The sequence below is a fragment of the Takifugu rubripes genome, chromosome 7, assembly GCF_901000725.2.
Source record: "Takifugu rubripes chromosome 7, fTakRub1.2, whole genome shotgun sequence".
Classification (NCBI taxonomy): Eukaryota; Metazoa; Chordata; class Actinopteri; order Tetraodontiformes; family Tetraodontidae; genus Takifugu; species Takifugu rubripes.
In genome coordinates this window covers 17,087,493-17,105,270 of record NC_042291.1, presented here as the reverse complement: position 1 = coordinate 17,105,270, position 17,778 = coordinate 17,087,493, and positions in this window count along the sequence as shown.

Here is a 17,778-nt window from a genome sequence, read left to right as displayed (position 1 = left end):
ATCTGCATAATTTACATTAGTACAGATCTTTACAATTATAAAATATAAAAGTTTCTGGCTTTAGACAAAAGAAGTGTAATTTTATTCTGATTTAACTTTTTACCACTCTTGCAAGGAACTGTTGGATCCAATTTTGTCGTGTAGAACTTGTCTCTCTCATATGATTCTTCAAGATGGACATTCAAATATCATCTCAGTAAGTAGCATGCCATTATAGCATCAAGATACACTGGCAGCATAATTTCCTGTATTTAGAGGGCAGAATGTAACACAAAGGTTGGTTTTCCTGGGTTATCTATGCAACCCAAGTTTGCTGACATTGTGCTGCATTGAATTTACCTGCTAATCAACAGTCAGATTACCAGAGTGTGAACTTTATTTTGAAATATATGCACACTTCTCAAAAAGCAATGACTTTGTGCATCATGGGTATCTCTAGATTGATAAGACATTCATTGCGAGTTGTTCTTTAAATTGCAGACAAAACATGTCAAGAGTGGAAACTCCCTTCTGGTTGCTTAATTCGGTGTTTCATTTAATAGACTTGCTTTTAAATCCTTGTCACACTCAGAGTTGCATTGGCCTCATTCTGCTCCGGCCTGTCACATGAAAGTCACGTTACAAAAATCCTTGAGCATTTATTTTCTGCCTGTTGTGCTTTTCATCCCTTTTTCTCACCTTGTTTTTCTTTTTTTGCCAAGTCACCCTTCTCTTGCCCTCTCAATAGAAATTTCCCTATGATCTCTCACTGCTTGCTCTTCTCTGTCTCTTTCTCCTTTCTACCATTTTTCCATGCATCAATGCACACACTTTTGTTCTTGATTACCTGTAGTGAGCTTCTGGCTATGTCTCCCTGCTACTGGCTAATGAACAATTTGCATGCAAATGGCAGTGACTGAAAAGATTGGGAAGGGTGGACTGAATGGTGAACCCAGGAAAGGAGGAGGAAGAAAAGGAGAGGCAAAGGAGACACAGATTTTATTGAAGGAGATAAATGTGAGTGAGGCCCAAATAAAGAAAAAGGTTTGAGCCTCTGCGATCAAGTATTTCCATGTTTATGGGTGCCGAACTAGATAGATCACTGCAGCATTGCTATTTTTGAAAAACTTAAACTGGAGACCATAATCCCCTGCCCCCTCCAAATAAATAAGAATTTTTGATGACAGTAATCAGAGCCATTAATAATGCAGATGTTGTGATGATGCAGAGGAGATGAAAGATGGCTCTTCTTAACCCTTCTGTGTTGGGGGGAGGGGGCATGCACACGCACACAACACACATCTTTGAGAACTGCTCTGCCTCATTCATAATTGGTACAGCAGTCCACTCTAATATTTTTGCTTCAACAATCATTTCAGGCAGTTTGAAAGATGATAGACTCCATGATGAATACGAGCAGCTTTCGTCTTTTTTGTCTTTGTTGTTATTTAGAAGGAGGTAATGGGTTGTGAATTTAACATGTTTAAATGTTCTCTGTTGCACCTCTTTGCCTGCCCAACACTGAAACTCACAAACACATAGAAAATGAAATCCTTCTTTGTACCTCACTCTCTCTTTGCCACAGTCACACTTGTATATGTGCACATACCCAAATACACACTTACAGACACTCCATATATACTTCTGTTTGGCCAAGGGTGAGATGGCTGCACTCTGGAGGGATGCTTGAGACCTACGGTGTCTGTGATGCTTGAGCTGAGCTGTAAATAAGCAGTAAATAAGCATGGTTGATTATGGGTTGTGGGGTGTGTTCCGCGCCCTTGTGTTTTTGGCGCACTTTTAGCATTCGTTCAGTCGACTTTGGAGGTGAATAAAGAGAACAAAGAAAAACTGCTTGGAGTCTTTCGTCGTCCTGCCACAAGTATATAATTAAATTAAAATTTAAGTGCGGATATTTTGTCTGAATCACTGTCATTTTTTTTAAAAGCCCATGTGCTGGCAGCTTCATTTTTCCTCGAGTGCACTTCTGCCTGATACATGGACATCAGGAAAGAGGTAGAGCAACAATAGGAGTCCATCCACAGAGACGATGTTAGACTGCGCTTCCAACAGCCCTGAACCCTGAACATCTGGCTGGCACATTTCAAACACACAGACAGGGATGAGGGGTGGAGCAGGTCCACAGTGGGGGCAAGCATGAGCACCATTAAACAGCAGTGGGTCCAGCGACCAGAGCTGCACCACGACAGCATTCACCTCTTTCTTTCATGGCTGTTTTCCTTAAAAACAGCGAATGTATTATTGGATTATTGTAACCACCATCAAGCTTTTTTCCAGAACATTTTAATGAACCAACAGCTTTTGTAAGGGTCAGACGAGTGTGTACTAGTATGTCAGTACTTGGAGATATTAAAGATGGGATATTAAAGATTAAAGATGGGATCCATTTATACTTTATTATATTAATATTTTCAGAATTAACAGTATTTTGATTTAATGTTTGGGGATTGATTGCCTAATATTCTAAATAAAAACAGATGTTTTAAATCATCAGTTTTGCAGGCAAGTATGTTGGGATTTCTGGTTTGTGTCTGTCTTTGTCCTGCAGGGGGCGGTGTTGGGCACAATTGGGTGCAGCTGGCAGTGCTGGTGGGCGCACCTGTAGGCAATTTCCATCTTGCTGCCTATTTAAGCAGGTTGTGCCTGCCTGTCAGGGCCGGGGTGTCTGTTCACTTTCCTGAGTGTGTCTGTTAATGTGTGGAGTGTGTTTGTTCGCCTCGTGTGGGCGCTGGTTCGGGTTCCTTGGTGTTGGTAGGGTGGCTGTTCATAGTGATGTCCAAATGAGGCTTCATGAGGCTTTGAACCCTTTTAGGCCATTGTGTTGAAAATTGGTTCACTACTCAAAGCATCAATCATTTCGAACGCGGGGGTCATCTGCTGGCGCATTGGTTGTACTGCAGCCATGCAAAAGGTTGATGACCCAGCAAGCGTGCACTTTGAGTTTTGCTGTTTGTGCACTTTTGAATTATTATTGTTATTATTATTATTATATTTTAGGAACAGATGGGGGGTATGGGCCTAAGGTGCTTGGGTGAACTGGTGTGCTTATGCATTTTTATTTAAAAACAACAGTTTCTCCAGTCAAGGGTTTGAGGCGGTTTCTCTTTTTGAAACTATTTCCCCAGCTTTAGAAAACACCCTCTCGCAGGGCACAGAGGATGCTGGTGTTGCGAGGTACTGGTTTGCCAGGTGGTACAAGTTTGGGTATAGGGTTTGAGATCTCTTCCTGGTTGGTTCCATTGCAAAGCAATACGAACGCTAATCAAATCAATCCAAAAAGGTATTGACCAGATAGGCAACGTTTCATCCATTTTTAAACACAACTGAGACCCGCCCATTGAACCGAACCAGTCAGCTGATTCAGTCTGAATGAAGCAGTGAAGTGGTTCAAACGTCATCAGTCACGTGATTTGAAGTGAGCTCCGGAGCAGTGCTTCAGAAAAAAACTCTACCGAGTTTTGGGGCATGGTTCGTGGTGAAGCTGTTTGGTCGCTTTCCCTGTCGTATGTTGGTGCTCTGAGTTTCCTGGAGGGTCGCTCCTATTCCCGTGCTTCCGGTTTCCCTGGAGGGCCGCTCCTGTTCCTGTTCCGTGTCTCCTGGAGGGCCGCTCCTGTTCCGTGTCTCCTGGAGGACCGCTTCCGCCCCCCTTGCAGTCTAGGAGGACTGCCTCTGCCCTCACTGTCTCAGAGCACGTTCGTGTGGTGAGCGTGTCGCGCCGGACTCCCAAGTCCTCACCAGTCCAGGAGGACTGCAGCGTGTTTGAGGACTCAACGGTGTTCCGAGTTCCCAGCAGTCCAGGGGGACTGTATCTGGTGTGGGGACTCGCCGATGGACCTGGGACGGGCAGACGCTGCCTCCCGATCCCCTTCGGGGACTGTTTGTGGTCAATGTGTGCTCCCCTTCCCTGTAAATAAAGCCTTTGACCTCTCCACCACTGTGTCCTGGCCTGCGTTCGGGTCCGCTACCACCACGTACCGTAACAAAGTAAAGTGATCGATCAACAAAAAAATACAAAGTGTAAAATTTCTTATTTAAATGAGAAATGATCTGGTCAAATTCTACATAAAACAAACTTAGAAGAGAATTTATGGCCTAAAATTCTTTGGCTGGGATGAAAACACTGTCTGACTTCCAAATTTGGTTGACATGAAAGGAACTCTGGATTTTGCACTGCTGCAACTAAAATTTGGGGCTTTGACTCTGGGCCTAGCAGAGGACACTGGGACATCACGCAGGTTTAGGTCATCCTCCTCCGGAGAATAGACAGGGGGCGCTGTTACAACGCCTGTGACGGCCACAGGGGTGATCTCTGCAGAGGCAACCTCTCGAGGCACATAGGCCTTAAGCATGTTAATGTGGCACAACCGGGTTTTTCGGTCAGGTGTCCTAATAACATAGTTGGTCTCGCTTAGTTTAGACAAAACTTCGTAGGGACCTGAAAATTTCGCCTGTAATGCAGACCCCAATACTGGCAAAAGCACTAAAACTTTGTCACCAGCACTGAATGAACGTGCCTTGCAATGCCCGTCAAAGCGAGTTCATTTCGCCTTGAGCGGTGGCTAGGTTTGCTTGAGCGATCTCACAGGCCTTAAGTAAACACCTTATGTAAACGCTCTCGGAAAGAACTCACATAATCCAAAATATGAATATACGGCCATATCAGCCTCACAGTGTTCACGCAGCAATCTTAATGGACCGCGCACAGTGTGCCCAAAAACTAGGTCAGCCGGGCTAAAACCTAAGGATTCTTGAACTGTCTCTCTAATGGCAAATAGAAGTAACGGGAGACCATCATCCCAGTCTTTCTCAGAATCCAGACAGTAAATACGAAGGAGAGACTTCAGACACTGATGCGCTCTTTCCAAAGCTCCCTGAGACTCATGTTTAACCTTGAGCACTTTCAACACTTGATGAAATAATCTTGACAGAAAATTAGACCCCTGGTCCGTTTGGACCACTTTTGGCAAGCCAAACGTGCAAAAGAAAGTAGCGCTTTTACTATAGGCTTTGCCTTAAGAGACCTCAAAGGAACCGCCTCCAGATGTCATGATGCTGCACACATTAAAGTTAACATATAACGATGTCCGGCTTTCATTTTAGGCAGCGCGCCTACACAATCCAATATTATGCACTCGAATGGTTCCCCAAATATTGGAATCGGTTTAAGCGGCGCAGGTGGAATCTTTTGGTTGGGCTTTCCCGCTATTTGGCACTTATGACACGACTTGCAGTATTTGACCACATCTGACTTCAAGCCAGGCCAAAAGAAATACTTTAAGATCCTCTGATAGGTTTTAGTAATGCCCATGTGCCCAGCGAAGTCATGATCGTGCCCCGATGAAAGAACATGCAAGCGGTATTTAGCGGGAACAACTAATTGATTTGCAGTATTCCAGCCCAAATCTGCAAAAACGGGTGGAATCCATTTTCGCTTTAATAAACCATCTTCCCAAAAATAGTCAGTTAATTTAATCTCAGTCGCCATATTTTTCGTAGCAGCAACGCGGCATTTTGCGAGAGATGGGTCGCTTTCTTGCTCCCTTTTAATCAGCGCTTTGTCAACGGGCAGCGACAGGTCGAGGTGCGCGGTTTCAGCCCCATCGGGTGTGGACAGCAACGGAGCGTCTGCTGCCTGTGACGGCGCACTGGAGGGGGACTGAAACGGATCATCTGAAATCAAACAACTGTCGGACAAATCCAGCACATCCCTAAATTTACGAGCCTGAGCTCTTGTCACAACGCACGCAGGGAACACATTTTTAAACTCGGGGTCCTCGTCAGTATTTTGTAACTGAGTAGAGATCACTTCAGGTATCGGAATCACTTTTCCACCAGCCAAATCGTTCCCCAATAAGAATTCAACCCCTTTCACAGGAAGCTGTGCCCGAACAGCAACCCTCACAGGACCGCTCACCAAATCGGTGCTCAGATAAATCTCATGCAAGGGAACTTGTGTTATCCCCAACTCGATCCCCATAAGTAAAACATCAGAGCCACAATATGTTCGGTCAGAAAACGGAAGGGCAGACTCGAGAATACAGCTAATTGCGGCCCCAGTGTCCCGAAGAATAGAGATAGACTTCCCATCTACACCGCTAGCAGTTAAAGAGACTTTTCCTTTCAAGATAAACGGATCATACACAGGGTCAATGTCATGATTTAACTCATCAGCGCTGGTAGCACACACAAATCCAACACTCTTAGGCCAGCGCTTAGGAGACTGATTTTTTTTTTTTTTTCTTTGCAGCACAGGACAAACAGCGATTAAATGACCCGACTCATGACAGTAAAAATATTCTCTTGTTTCAGTGGTGGGAGACGAGGGTCTGTTTGTCTTAGAATTGCGCCAGCTGCGCTTAGAGACTAGAAGGCTTAAATGGTGCCCGACGAGTGAAGACTGTTTAATGAGTGAGCGTGAATTCGTCAGCACAAACAGCGGCCTGTGCCAACGTGGTAACTTTCTGGTCATTAATAAGTCGCGACCAACCTCTGGCACACAATTTTTGAAACTCTTCAAGCAAAACAAACTTCTCAAAGTTGGGCCATTGACTGCACCTCGTAAAGAAGTGAGCCACCTATCGAAGGGCATTTTCTTTCTCTCTCGCAAACTCCATATAAGTCAACTTATCATTTTTCCTACGCGTTTAAAATAGCAGTTTTAACAATATAGTCTGCGCTCTGGTCAACAGTAAGAGCTGAATAAAACATCTTGTGCCTTCCTGTTAACACACATTGCAATAGCAAGGTCCAGACGCCGACTGGCCATTTTAAAGTTTATAGCGACGCATTCAAAGTGGGCGAAATACTTTTCAACCTCACGCTCGCTAATGGTGGAACCATGCGAATGTTTCGGCTTACGTCGAAAGGTGAAGCAGGTGAAGCCTCCAAATTAGCAATTAACAGAATCGGACCAAAATCCGAGAGACTGCACTGCAACCACCCCAAGACGCAGGGTGTCAGAGAGTCTGGTCCTGACTGCCTAACCAGGAAACTAACGCACCTACCTAGCTCTTCAGAGCGTACCAATTGAAGGCCTCTTTAAACGCTTAACGTCATAAGAGAGGACTTTATCTTAAGTCCACTCTTTGACTTGCGTACCCCCTCCCCCCCCGGAGTTACTCCAAAAAGGCAAATTAAAGCATACAAAAAAAATAGTGCCCGAAGGAAGGGTTGAAAACAACCCACTGGGAACACGCTGACTCACCAGACCTCTGGATTGCAGACGCGAGGAGGAGGAGGAGGAGGAGGAGGAGGAGGAGCCCCCCCCAGTGGGGTGACAGAGGCCTGTCAGGTGATCATGTTTCCGGACCTCGGCCTATAGCAGCATAGCTAAGATGTGACCTAACGATTAGACGACCCCCTAAGTATGATAATTTGTCTGTCTATGATAGTAACTGGAACTACAGAATTAGTAACAATAAGCTTTTTCAAAGAGGAAGGTTTAAGTCTGATCTTAAAGTAGCGATGGAGTCAGCCTCCCGTACCTGGACCCAAAGAAGAGTTGTCGGAAGATTAGATTTAGCACTAAAGCATGCATTAGAGAAGGGGTGGGCATCGAGGGCCGTATGAGTGAGGGAAAGACGAAGTGTGAGATTTAACTCTAACCCTAACCCCTGTAAATCTCACACTTCGTCTTTCCCTCACTCATCAACAAGACCCCAAAATACTTGAAACCCTCCACTTGAGACAAAACCTCTCCACCAACCTGGAGAGGGAAAATGTCATGGGGGATTTTGTCCAAAAAGCACTCTGGGTATGTTTTTAAAGTAAAAGCCACATAACACTTATCAGGAATTAAGTTTATATTGCGCAATATGGAGACAACACAACTCCAGTACAGGTGCACATCAGAAAAGTGCCTCTCCAAAGGGAAAGTTCAGACAGCATATATATATACCACAGTGAGCTCTCCTAAGAAGGTGACATTCCTGTCTGGCTGCCAAATAAAAAGCCAGGCACTCTTTGTCTATATGAAACTCAACATGGTCCTGGAAGCCAGAGAATTCCTGATCAGAAGCTAGCCTTTTCCAGGGGAGAACCATGGTGTTGGAGATGGAAATGCTGATTCCCAACCTATCAGCTGCAAACCACCCCAGTAGATGCTGAAGGCACTGGCTTGATGAAGCCAACAGGAAAATATCCACACAAAGCAGAGAATAAATCCTAAACTGGACTTCCTTTAGCCCCTGGCTACGCATAGAAATTCTGTCCATAAAAATTATGAACAGAACCGGTGACAAAGAGCAGCCCTGCGGACGTCCAACATGCACTGGAAACCGGTTTGACTTACTGACGGCCATGTAAACCAACCTCTTTCTCTGGTCATACAGAGACTGAACAGCCCTTAGCAGAAGGCCACACACACCATATTCATGGAGCTCCCCTACAGGATAAAGCAAGGGACAGGTTCAAATAGCTTTTCCAGATCAATAAAACACATGTTCACTGGTGAGGCAAATTACCATCAACCCCCAAGCACACTTTGAAGGATATACAGCTTGACCAGGAAACTTACTAACTACCTCAATAAATTCGGCTTGAGTGACAGTGAAGACCACCTTAGAGTCCCCAACCTTTGCTTCCTCAGTGGAAGGCCTGTCGGTGGGATTGAGGAGATCCTCAATGTATTCCTTGCTCCGTCCAACAATATTCCCACCCGCAGTGTAAACAGTGTTGGCAGAGAAACGGTTAAGGTTTAGTTGGACCAGGACCCGAATGCAGACAGGAAACAGCCAAGTAGGTCTCAAAAGGGTTTATTGAAGAACAAAAAAGAAGCCTCGAGTTCTGCGGAGGGAAATCACACGTGCTGAAAAATCGAACTCACCCAAAGTTACTGTCAAGTGATAATGACTATGTGATTAGAATATTTTGAGGTCTATTACAAAAAGGGACACTAAGAAGTAACTAATTTGAGCTATAAAATACGAATAATTTCATTCTAAACTGAAAGGATTTTCTGTATAACTTTGACTCACAAGTAAAACTCTGAACAGCATCTTGTTATTTTCACAAATTTTGCACATGTTGGTCCATTGTTGATTCATCTTGTTGAAGATGCCTCATTAGATGCACCAACTAAATCATGTGCATGCAACATAAACAGCAGTGGTTAAAGTCCAATGACTGGTTCTGGAGGTTCTGTGATGGTTCTTCTTCAAGATGACTTTGTTTAGGAAGAGTTGAAAACAATCAGATGATAGAACCCCGTTTGTTGGACATGGGCCGGTTGGTAATAAAATATATTTTCCTCTTCTGATATAATTTAAATAAATTAAATCACACTTTCTAATCTGTCTTGAAGACTATGGATCATGCCATTAAAGACCTGATCACTGGTAATCAGGGTCAGAGTTTACAATCGGAGAGGAAGTGAGATATTCAGCAGAAGTTTGGACCAACCAAGGTCGCAAGCTAGGAGACTTAATCATTGCAAGAAGGGAATTTTAGGATGGTTGAGTCAGGGTGGAAGGAGAAACTAGGAGAGGGAGGTTTGAGAGAGGAGAAAAAGGCAGTATTAATATTCCCTGACTCCCAGAGCTTCCTAAATATTTCATTACTTCCAGCTGTTTGAAGTTAAGGCTAATCATCAGAGAGCCGCCACCGCTGCCCAACACATGCTCACATACTGACAACTGGAAACTAATACAGGTATGCTGTTGCATGTGACCAGGTATGCTGTTGCACGTGACCAGCAGCAGTGAGACATGTGCGTGCCATGAATATGAAAGATGCAAGCATGCATGTTTACAGCCTGAACGTAGAACATGCCAAAGCACATGGACCCGCCCCCCACGTTTCCTGAACCCACACAAAACACACCGACGCTACACTGATGGTACATTGATTATCTGTCTCTGAGATTGTCACATATTAATATATTTACTAGTTTGTTTATTTATTTATTTCTGCATTCATTGGACTGACTTTCTTTATTTGTGAGCTTGGTTTCGAGTGGGGGAGAGGGAGAACATTCATTTCTGAAGAGAGCAGTTATTAATTTAGAACAGGCTCGTCCCTCTCGCCCTCGTCAGTCTGCATTTCTGCTCGTTAATTTCTCCTCCCTAATTTCTCCTCCCAGCCCTTCTGTAGTTACACATCTCTTCATCACCGTAAAGAAAGCCAAATTATAAAAATGCAGCTTATTTCTGAAATGATTTCTTGTTCCCCACAAGCTCCGCATGAGTGTTTTCAGGTCATTTTCACGAGCTCACTTTGAAATGATGTATACGTCAAATTAAAATACTATACATACTAAGACTGGCTCGATCTGCTGCACTTTGCCGACCTGAACAACCCAAACTCAACTCATATCAGAAACCAGGAGGCAACTGCAACTCAATATGAATATGGGGGACATCAGAGTGACAGAACAGCTGATGAAGAAAGAAGAAATATTGGCAGATACATGTGGGGCATTCCCTGCTGTCCTACAAATACAGTGTCTAAAGAAGACTAAAGTGAAGGATCATTTATTTCATCTACCCATTGACAGATTATAAATATGTAACTACTTAGCATACTAATCAGCCCCACCTGTCTGGGAACAGGTGGGGCTGATTTAGCGCCACCTCACCTGCTGCTAATATTAGCTCCACCTCACCTGCTGCTAATATTGCTTAGTTGCATCTGCAGCATTAAAGAACAGATCATTTCTCTTCATGTGTCCAGATCCTTCTAGATCCATTTGTGGTCATTTACCTGCTTCTGTGAGTTTTTACCTGCCTCACCTGTGTCACTCTTTTATTGAGCAGTTTCCAGATTACTGCTGTTCTGATCAGGCTCCTTCGACTGTGATTTGCACCAAATCATCAGCAGCTTCATCTTTTTGTTAATAAAATCTTTGAACAGACTGCTTTGTCCATATTAGCATTTTGGGTTTCTGGATCTCAACAAACCAAAACAAAAAGAGGTTTTGATTATTTTTCTATGAAATATGATGTATTTCATCTTAGTTTCCAACAACAAGCTCTACATCAGCCCAATGGTTACTGATGTGAATGATGGTACAGGATGAACAGATTTCCTCCTAACTAACCCTGACCCCTAACCCTAGAGTAACCCAACCCTAACTAACCCTAACTAACCCAGTTCTGTAGCTAACCTCCATTTCCCACTTCCATTTTCATCTCCCCCAACCCACCTTGTCTTGCCAAGTGTGTTAATAACGACGTAATGAGGGACTGAGCTCAAAAAATGAGCGAATGAAGTGTGAACGCTGTAAAATTGGGAGGAGCTTTGGACTTTTGTCAAAACGTGTCCACTTGTCCCGAACCCTAACCTTAGCCAGCATCCGCAGGGATCACACAGGTGGCAGACCACCTGATGGCTGGTGGTCTGGCCATGTATTGGAATTGTTGGGCACCTCCTCTATCACTTTGAAACTGTCATCACCACGGACAAGCAGCATCGGTGGCGTCTGTGCCATCATTAAGAGTGAGAGTAACCCTAACCCTGACCCCTAACCCAACAGTAACCCTAACCCTAACCCTAGAGTAACCCTAACCAACCCTAACCCGAGAGAATCCCTAACCCTAACTAACCGTAACCCTAACTAACCCTAACCCTAGAGGAACCCTAACTAACCCTAACCCCTAACCCTAACCAACCCTAACCCTAGAGGAACCCTAACTAACCCTAACCCTGACCCCTAACCCTAGAGTAACCCTAACCAACCCTAACCCTAGAGAATCCCTAACCCTAACTAACCATAACCCTAACTAAACCTAACCCTAACTAACCCTAACCCTAAGTACGAATGGAAATGTTTAGCTTTTGTTACCTGACATGTCAGAAATGCTCTATGCTACTGTGTTGGCTAAAAGGCTCATTTTGCTAACCCAGGGTCGGCAACCCGCGGCTCTCAACCTGCATCCAGCTCTTTAGCGCCGTCCTAGTGGCTCCCTGGAGCTTTTTCAAAAATATGAAAATGGAAAAAGATGGTGTGAATATATATAAATAAATAAAAATCTCTCTTCCTCGCCCTCCTGGGCGGTACCTCCTTCCTTCAGACTCGGGTCCTCTACCAGAGGCCTGGGAGTCTGAGGGTTCTGCGCAGGATCTTAGCTGTTCCTAGGACTGCACGCTTCTGGACAGAGATCTCTGGTGTGGTTCCTGGTATCTGTTGGAGCCATCTACTCAGGTTGGGTGTTACTGCCCCTAGTGTCCCAATCACCACTGGGACCACTGTTGCCTTCATCCCCCACATTCTCTCCATCTCCTCCTTCAGCCCTCGGTACTTCTCCAGCTTCTCGTGTTCCTTCTTCCTGATGTTGCCATCACTGGGGATTGCTACATCTATCACCACCACTGTCTTCTGGTGTTTATCCACCACCACTATGTCAGGCTGGTTGGCCACCACCATCTTGTCAGTCTGGATCTGGAAGTCCCACAGGATCTTGGCCTGCTCGTTCTCCACCACTTTCAGAGGTGTCTCCCACCTGGTCCCTGGGACCTCCAGCCCATACTCAGTGCAGATGTTCCTGTATACTATGCCAGCCACCTGGTTATGCCGTTCCATGTGTGCCCTGCCTGCCAGCATCTTGCACCCTGCTGTGATGTGCTGGACTGTCTCAGGGGCATCTCCACACCTGGGGTCTTGTCTGGTCTGGTAGACCCTGGCCTCTATTGCTCTGGTGCTCAGGGCCAGTTCTTGTGCAGCCATGATTAGTGCCTCTGTGCTGTCTTTCAGTCCTTTGTCAGCCACTGGTAGGTTTTCTCGATATCAGCCACTTCCTCAATTTGTCGGTGGTCCATTCCATGCATGGGCTTGTCCTTCCATGATAGCCCCTCAGGTTCCTCCTCCTTGGTGGGCTTTTGTTGCCTGAGGCATTCACTCAGCAGTGGGTCAGTGGGGGCCATCTTCTTGATGTATTCTTGGAGGCTTGTTGTTTCCTCCTGGACAGTAGTTCGGACACTTACTAGTCCTCGGCCCCCTTCCTTTCGCTTTGTGTACAGCCTCAGGACACTGGACTTAGGGTGAAACCCTCCATGCATGGTGAGGAGCTTCCTTGTCTTGATGTCAGTGGCTTGTATCTCTTCCAGTGGCCAGGGTATTATGCCAGCAGGGTATCTGATTACTGGCAGGGCGTAGGTGTTTATGGCCTGGATCTTATTCTTACCATTCAGCTGACTTTTCAGGACCTGTCTTAACCTCTGCAGGTATTTGGCTGTGGCTGACCTCCTAGCTGCCTCCTCATGGTTACCATTTGCCTGTGGGATCCCCAGGTATTTGTAACTGTCCTGCACATCTGTGATGTTCCCTTCAGGTAGTTCAACCCCGTCAGTTGCGATCACCTTTCCCCTTCTAGATATCATCCGCCCACATTTGTCTAGCCCGAATGACATCCCAATGTCTTTGCTGTAGATCGTAGTGAGGTGAATCAGGGAGTCGATGTCACGCTCGTTCTTGGCATAGAGCTTGATGTCATCCATGTAGAGGAGGTGGCTGACGGTTGTTCCACTTCGGAACTGGTACCCATAGCCACTCTTGGTGATGATCTGGCTGAGGGGGTTTAGGCCTATGCAGAACAGCAGGGGGGACAGCATGGGGACACACACACACACACACACACACACACACACACACACACACACACACAGAGAGATATATATATATATATATATATATATATATATATATATATATATATATATATATATATATATATATATATATATATATATATATAACCCTAATATAAATTTCTGTAGAGGAAAAACATGACAAACAATCTTCAAGTTTTCCAATGCTGTATAAATGCGTATAATAAATATTTAATTTCAACATCTCATTATAATGGAAGTTAAACTTAAAGCACCATGTGGTGCGTCATTCTCTCCAGGATGCTACAGTTAAAATAAACATTTCATCATGAATGATGTATTTGTAGGCTAATATAGACACTTACAGCATGTGTTGCCTATAATAAGCCCTATATAAGGCTTTGAATTTTTGCGGCTTCAGAAAGATTTGTTTTTTTGGTCCAATATGGCTCTTCCAACATTTTGGGATGGCGGCCCCGGTGCTAACCTGACCCTTCTTTTCTGAACAGACTGCACTTACAGAGCGCACGTATAGAGCACTCATCTCACCATAAACGCAGATAAAACTGCTGCATCACTCTTTTTGCTCTCAGCTCCCTGCTATTTTGCATTCTCCTGTCTAGTTGAGTAATGACGTTTGATTTTATATTCCTTGTGCACCGCAACTTTATCTGTGCACATTAGACACATCGGGATGCGTCTGTGCTCACTGCCAATCTTTCTCTTCACACCAGGGTTAGAAGAAGATATGACTGGGGCAATAAAAAACCCTATTTCCACGGAGTGACAGGATATATTTTCCCTCCACTCAGTGACATTCCCAAAACATGTTACAAGTTACCAACATTGCTATTTTGTGTTATCAGCCTGCGCTATGGTTGCCCACAAGTTTTAAAAAATATAATGCCCCTAACCCTGAGTAACTCCCCAAAACACGTGGGCCACACTGACATCAAGCTTCGATTAAAGGTAGGGGCCATTAAATATTGTTATATAAATAGGTTCTTCTTGATATTTATTTTGCTTTTCTGGTGGCTTTTTGGTTTAAACAGTGAAAAAATAAATATGAAACTAAAAGGTCTAATGAGTCAACATTTTAACCTCCCCTCCATTCTTCTGGTGGAAATGGACATAAAAATGGAAATATAGAGAGGAATGTGGTAAAAATGTCACACAGGCCTTGACAAATATGCCAAAGTTCTCCAGCTTTCTCTCCAAGATGAGGGGCATCCAGTTACAATGGAGAAGTCAGTCGATCCTCTCAAAACGGCTCGTCACACTGGGCGCTGGCGTCACCTCGCTCTCCAAGAGTTGTTCCCCAAAAGTCTGTCAAAGCATGTGATAACGCACGGCAGCAACACTTCTGACCGATCCTCCAAAATATAGTTCACACAACCAAAAATCACTTTAATCTTTATTCACAGCAACCTTAGAAGTATCACAAGTTGAGGAGGTCCTGAAGAGTCGGGTCAATTTATTAAACAACAGGTGACGCATCCATAACGAGAACGTGCAGTCGTGCATCGTTTGAAACCCTTTATCAGAGTTAATGTAAAAAACAGTATGTGCAGTGGCTTTAAGTGTGTGTGTGTGTGTGTGTGTGTGTGTGTGTGTGTGTGTGTGTGATCACACATCTGGGTTAGGGTGTTGTCGATATTTGTGAATCGTCTTTTCAGCTGGAGCCCCAGATCAGAGAAGGCAGCCCTCTCCCTCCCCAACACTTTTCTTCCTTCTCTCATTAAAAATCGGCTCCTAATTAAATCCCACTTGAAAAGTCTTAAAGTCTCAGATTGATTCAATTTGCATTTCTGAACAGGGGGAGGACCCTCCTCTCCACCACCCACCCACCCAAATGTCTGTCCTAGGATGCTCCTGTTCTCTCCCTGCATGGGCCCCCCAGGGTGCCAGCAGAGTAGGAAGGCTGTATTGGAACATACATGTGTGTGTATATATACGTGTATATACACACATATATACATACATATATACGGCATCACGAACGTGTCTCTGCAAACACACGCCAGATGATTAGCATGAGCAAAGATATTCCTGTGCATGTAAGACAAAAGAAAGTCGACAAAAGTACAGAAACAGTCAACAAGCAACGTGTGTGGAAATCCAAGAACACTCTAATAAAGAAAGCCACATTAAATAAAAGTAATAACAAAAATGAAGAAAATAACTGACTAAAGCAAAAGCACCTCATTAAAAAAACATACGTTTATGAATATTCACATTTAGATTGTCACATTTTGCCTGTTAAGATTGAGCGTTTCCACATTTCTAACAGAAGCTGCAGTGAAATCAACACTAACCCTAACCCCTAACCCTATTCCTAACCCTTCCTAACCCAGTGAAATCAACAGTAACCCTAACCCTCTAACCCTAACCCTATTCCTAACCCTAACCCTAACCCAGTGAAATCAACAGAAACTCTAACCCTAACCCTATTCCTAACCTAACCCTAACCCAGTGAAATCAACAGAAACTCTAACCCTATTCCCAACCCTAACCCTATTCCTAACCCTAACCCTACCCCTAACCTATTAAACCCTAACCCAACCCTAACCCTATTCCTAACCCAGTGAAATCAACAGTAACCCTAACCCTCTAACCCTAACCCTAACCATCAAACCCTAACCCTAACCCTGAAATCAACAGTAACCCTAACCCTCCCACCTCTGACACCATGCATACAACTCCTAACCCTAACTCTAACCCTAACCCTAAATCAACAGAAACTCTAACCCTATTCCTAACCCTATTCCCAACCCTAACCCTATTCCTAACCCTATTCCTAACCCTATTCCTAACCCTAACCCTATTCCTAACCCAATTCCTAACCCTAACCCTATTCCTAACCCAACCCTAACCCTATTCCTAACCCTAACCCTATTCCTAACCCTAACCCTACCCTAACCCTATTCCTAACCCTAACCCTATTCCTAACCCTATTCCCAACCCTAACCCTATTCCTAACCCTAACTCTATTCCTAACCCTAACCCCATCAAACCTGCTATCAGAGGCATCTGTAAATGAAAACAAAAGAATGTGACAGATTTAGTAAATACTTCTGTGATATTGTCTTTAGAATTCCAGTAAAGAGCAGATTTAACTTGTATTCTTGATGTTAGTAACTCTTATTTTGTGTCCACTGCTCTGATTGTCTCCATCAGTGCTGCTGTTAGTTAGTGAGGTTACTCAGTAGCTGTTTCTGTTGCCTGAGCAGCTGTTGCTTTATTCCCTCTATCATGATTATTACAAATGTTCACATGTTGCTGAAGTAATTGCATAATTAAACCCTAACCTTAACCCATTAAACCCTAACTCTAACCCTAACTCTAACCCTAACTCTAACCCATTAAACCCTAACCCTCTAACCCATTAAACCCTAACTCTACCCCTAACTCTAACCCTAACTCTAACCCATTAACCCTAACCCTCTAACCCATTAAACCCTAACCCATTAAACCCTAACCCATTAAAGCCTAACCCTCTAACCCATTAAACCCTAACCCATTAAACCCTAACCCTCTAACCCATTAAACCCTAACCCATTAAACCCTAACCCATTAAACCCTAACCCTCTAACCCATTTAACCCTAACCCATTAAACCCTAACCCTAACCCATTAAACCCTAACCCTAACCCATTAAACCCTAACCCATTAAAGCCTAACCCTCTAACCCATTAAACCCTAACCCATTAAACCCTAACCCTCTAACCCATTTAACCCTAACCCATTAAACCCTAACCCTAACCCATTAAACCCTAACCCATTAAACCCTAACCCTAACCCAGGGAAAAGGAGCCTCTGCAGCTGCCTTTCAGCCTTCTTCTTTTCCCTAAAAGGGTTTACTTTTTAGGTTTTTCCTCACCCAGTTTAGGGGCCACGTCTGCAGATTTTTTAGTATTGACATGATCAGAAAGGATCAAATAAGTATTCAATTCTTCTCACTTTTTAAAGTATGTATATTACATGCAAAATTGCACCTGGAACTAATTGTCAGTTCTTAATCATTATCTAGCTCAGCATCACTGTAACTGTAATAACCAATGTATGGGGGGGGGGGGGATCGTTTGGACTAACAGACTGCAATTTAATGATTATTAAAGTGAAACTTTGAAAGCATGGAGAAGATTAAATAACCCACTGATGTCTGGGATATTTAGCCTTCTTTATAAAAAAACAACATTGACCCCTACTGGTAGTAAGAGGATCACATAAAGTGATG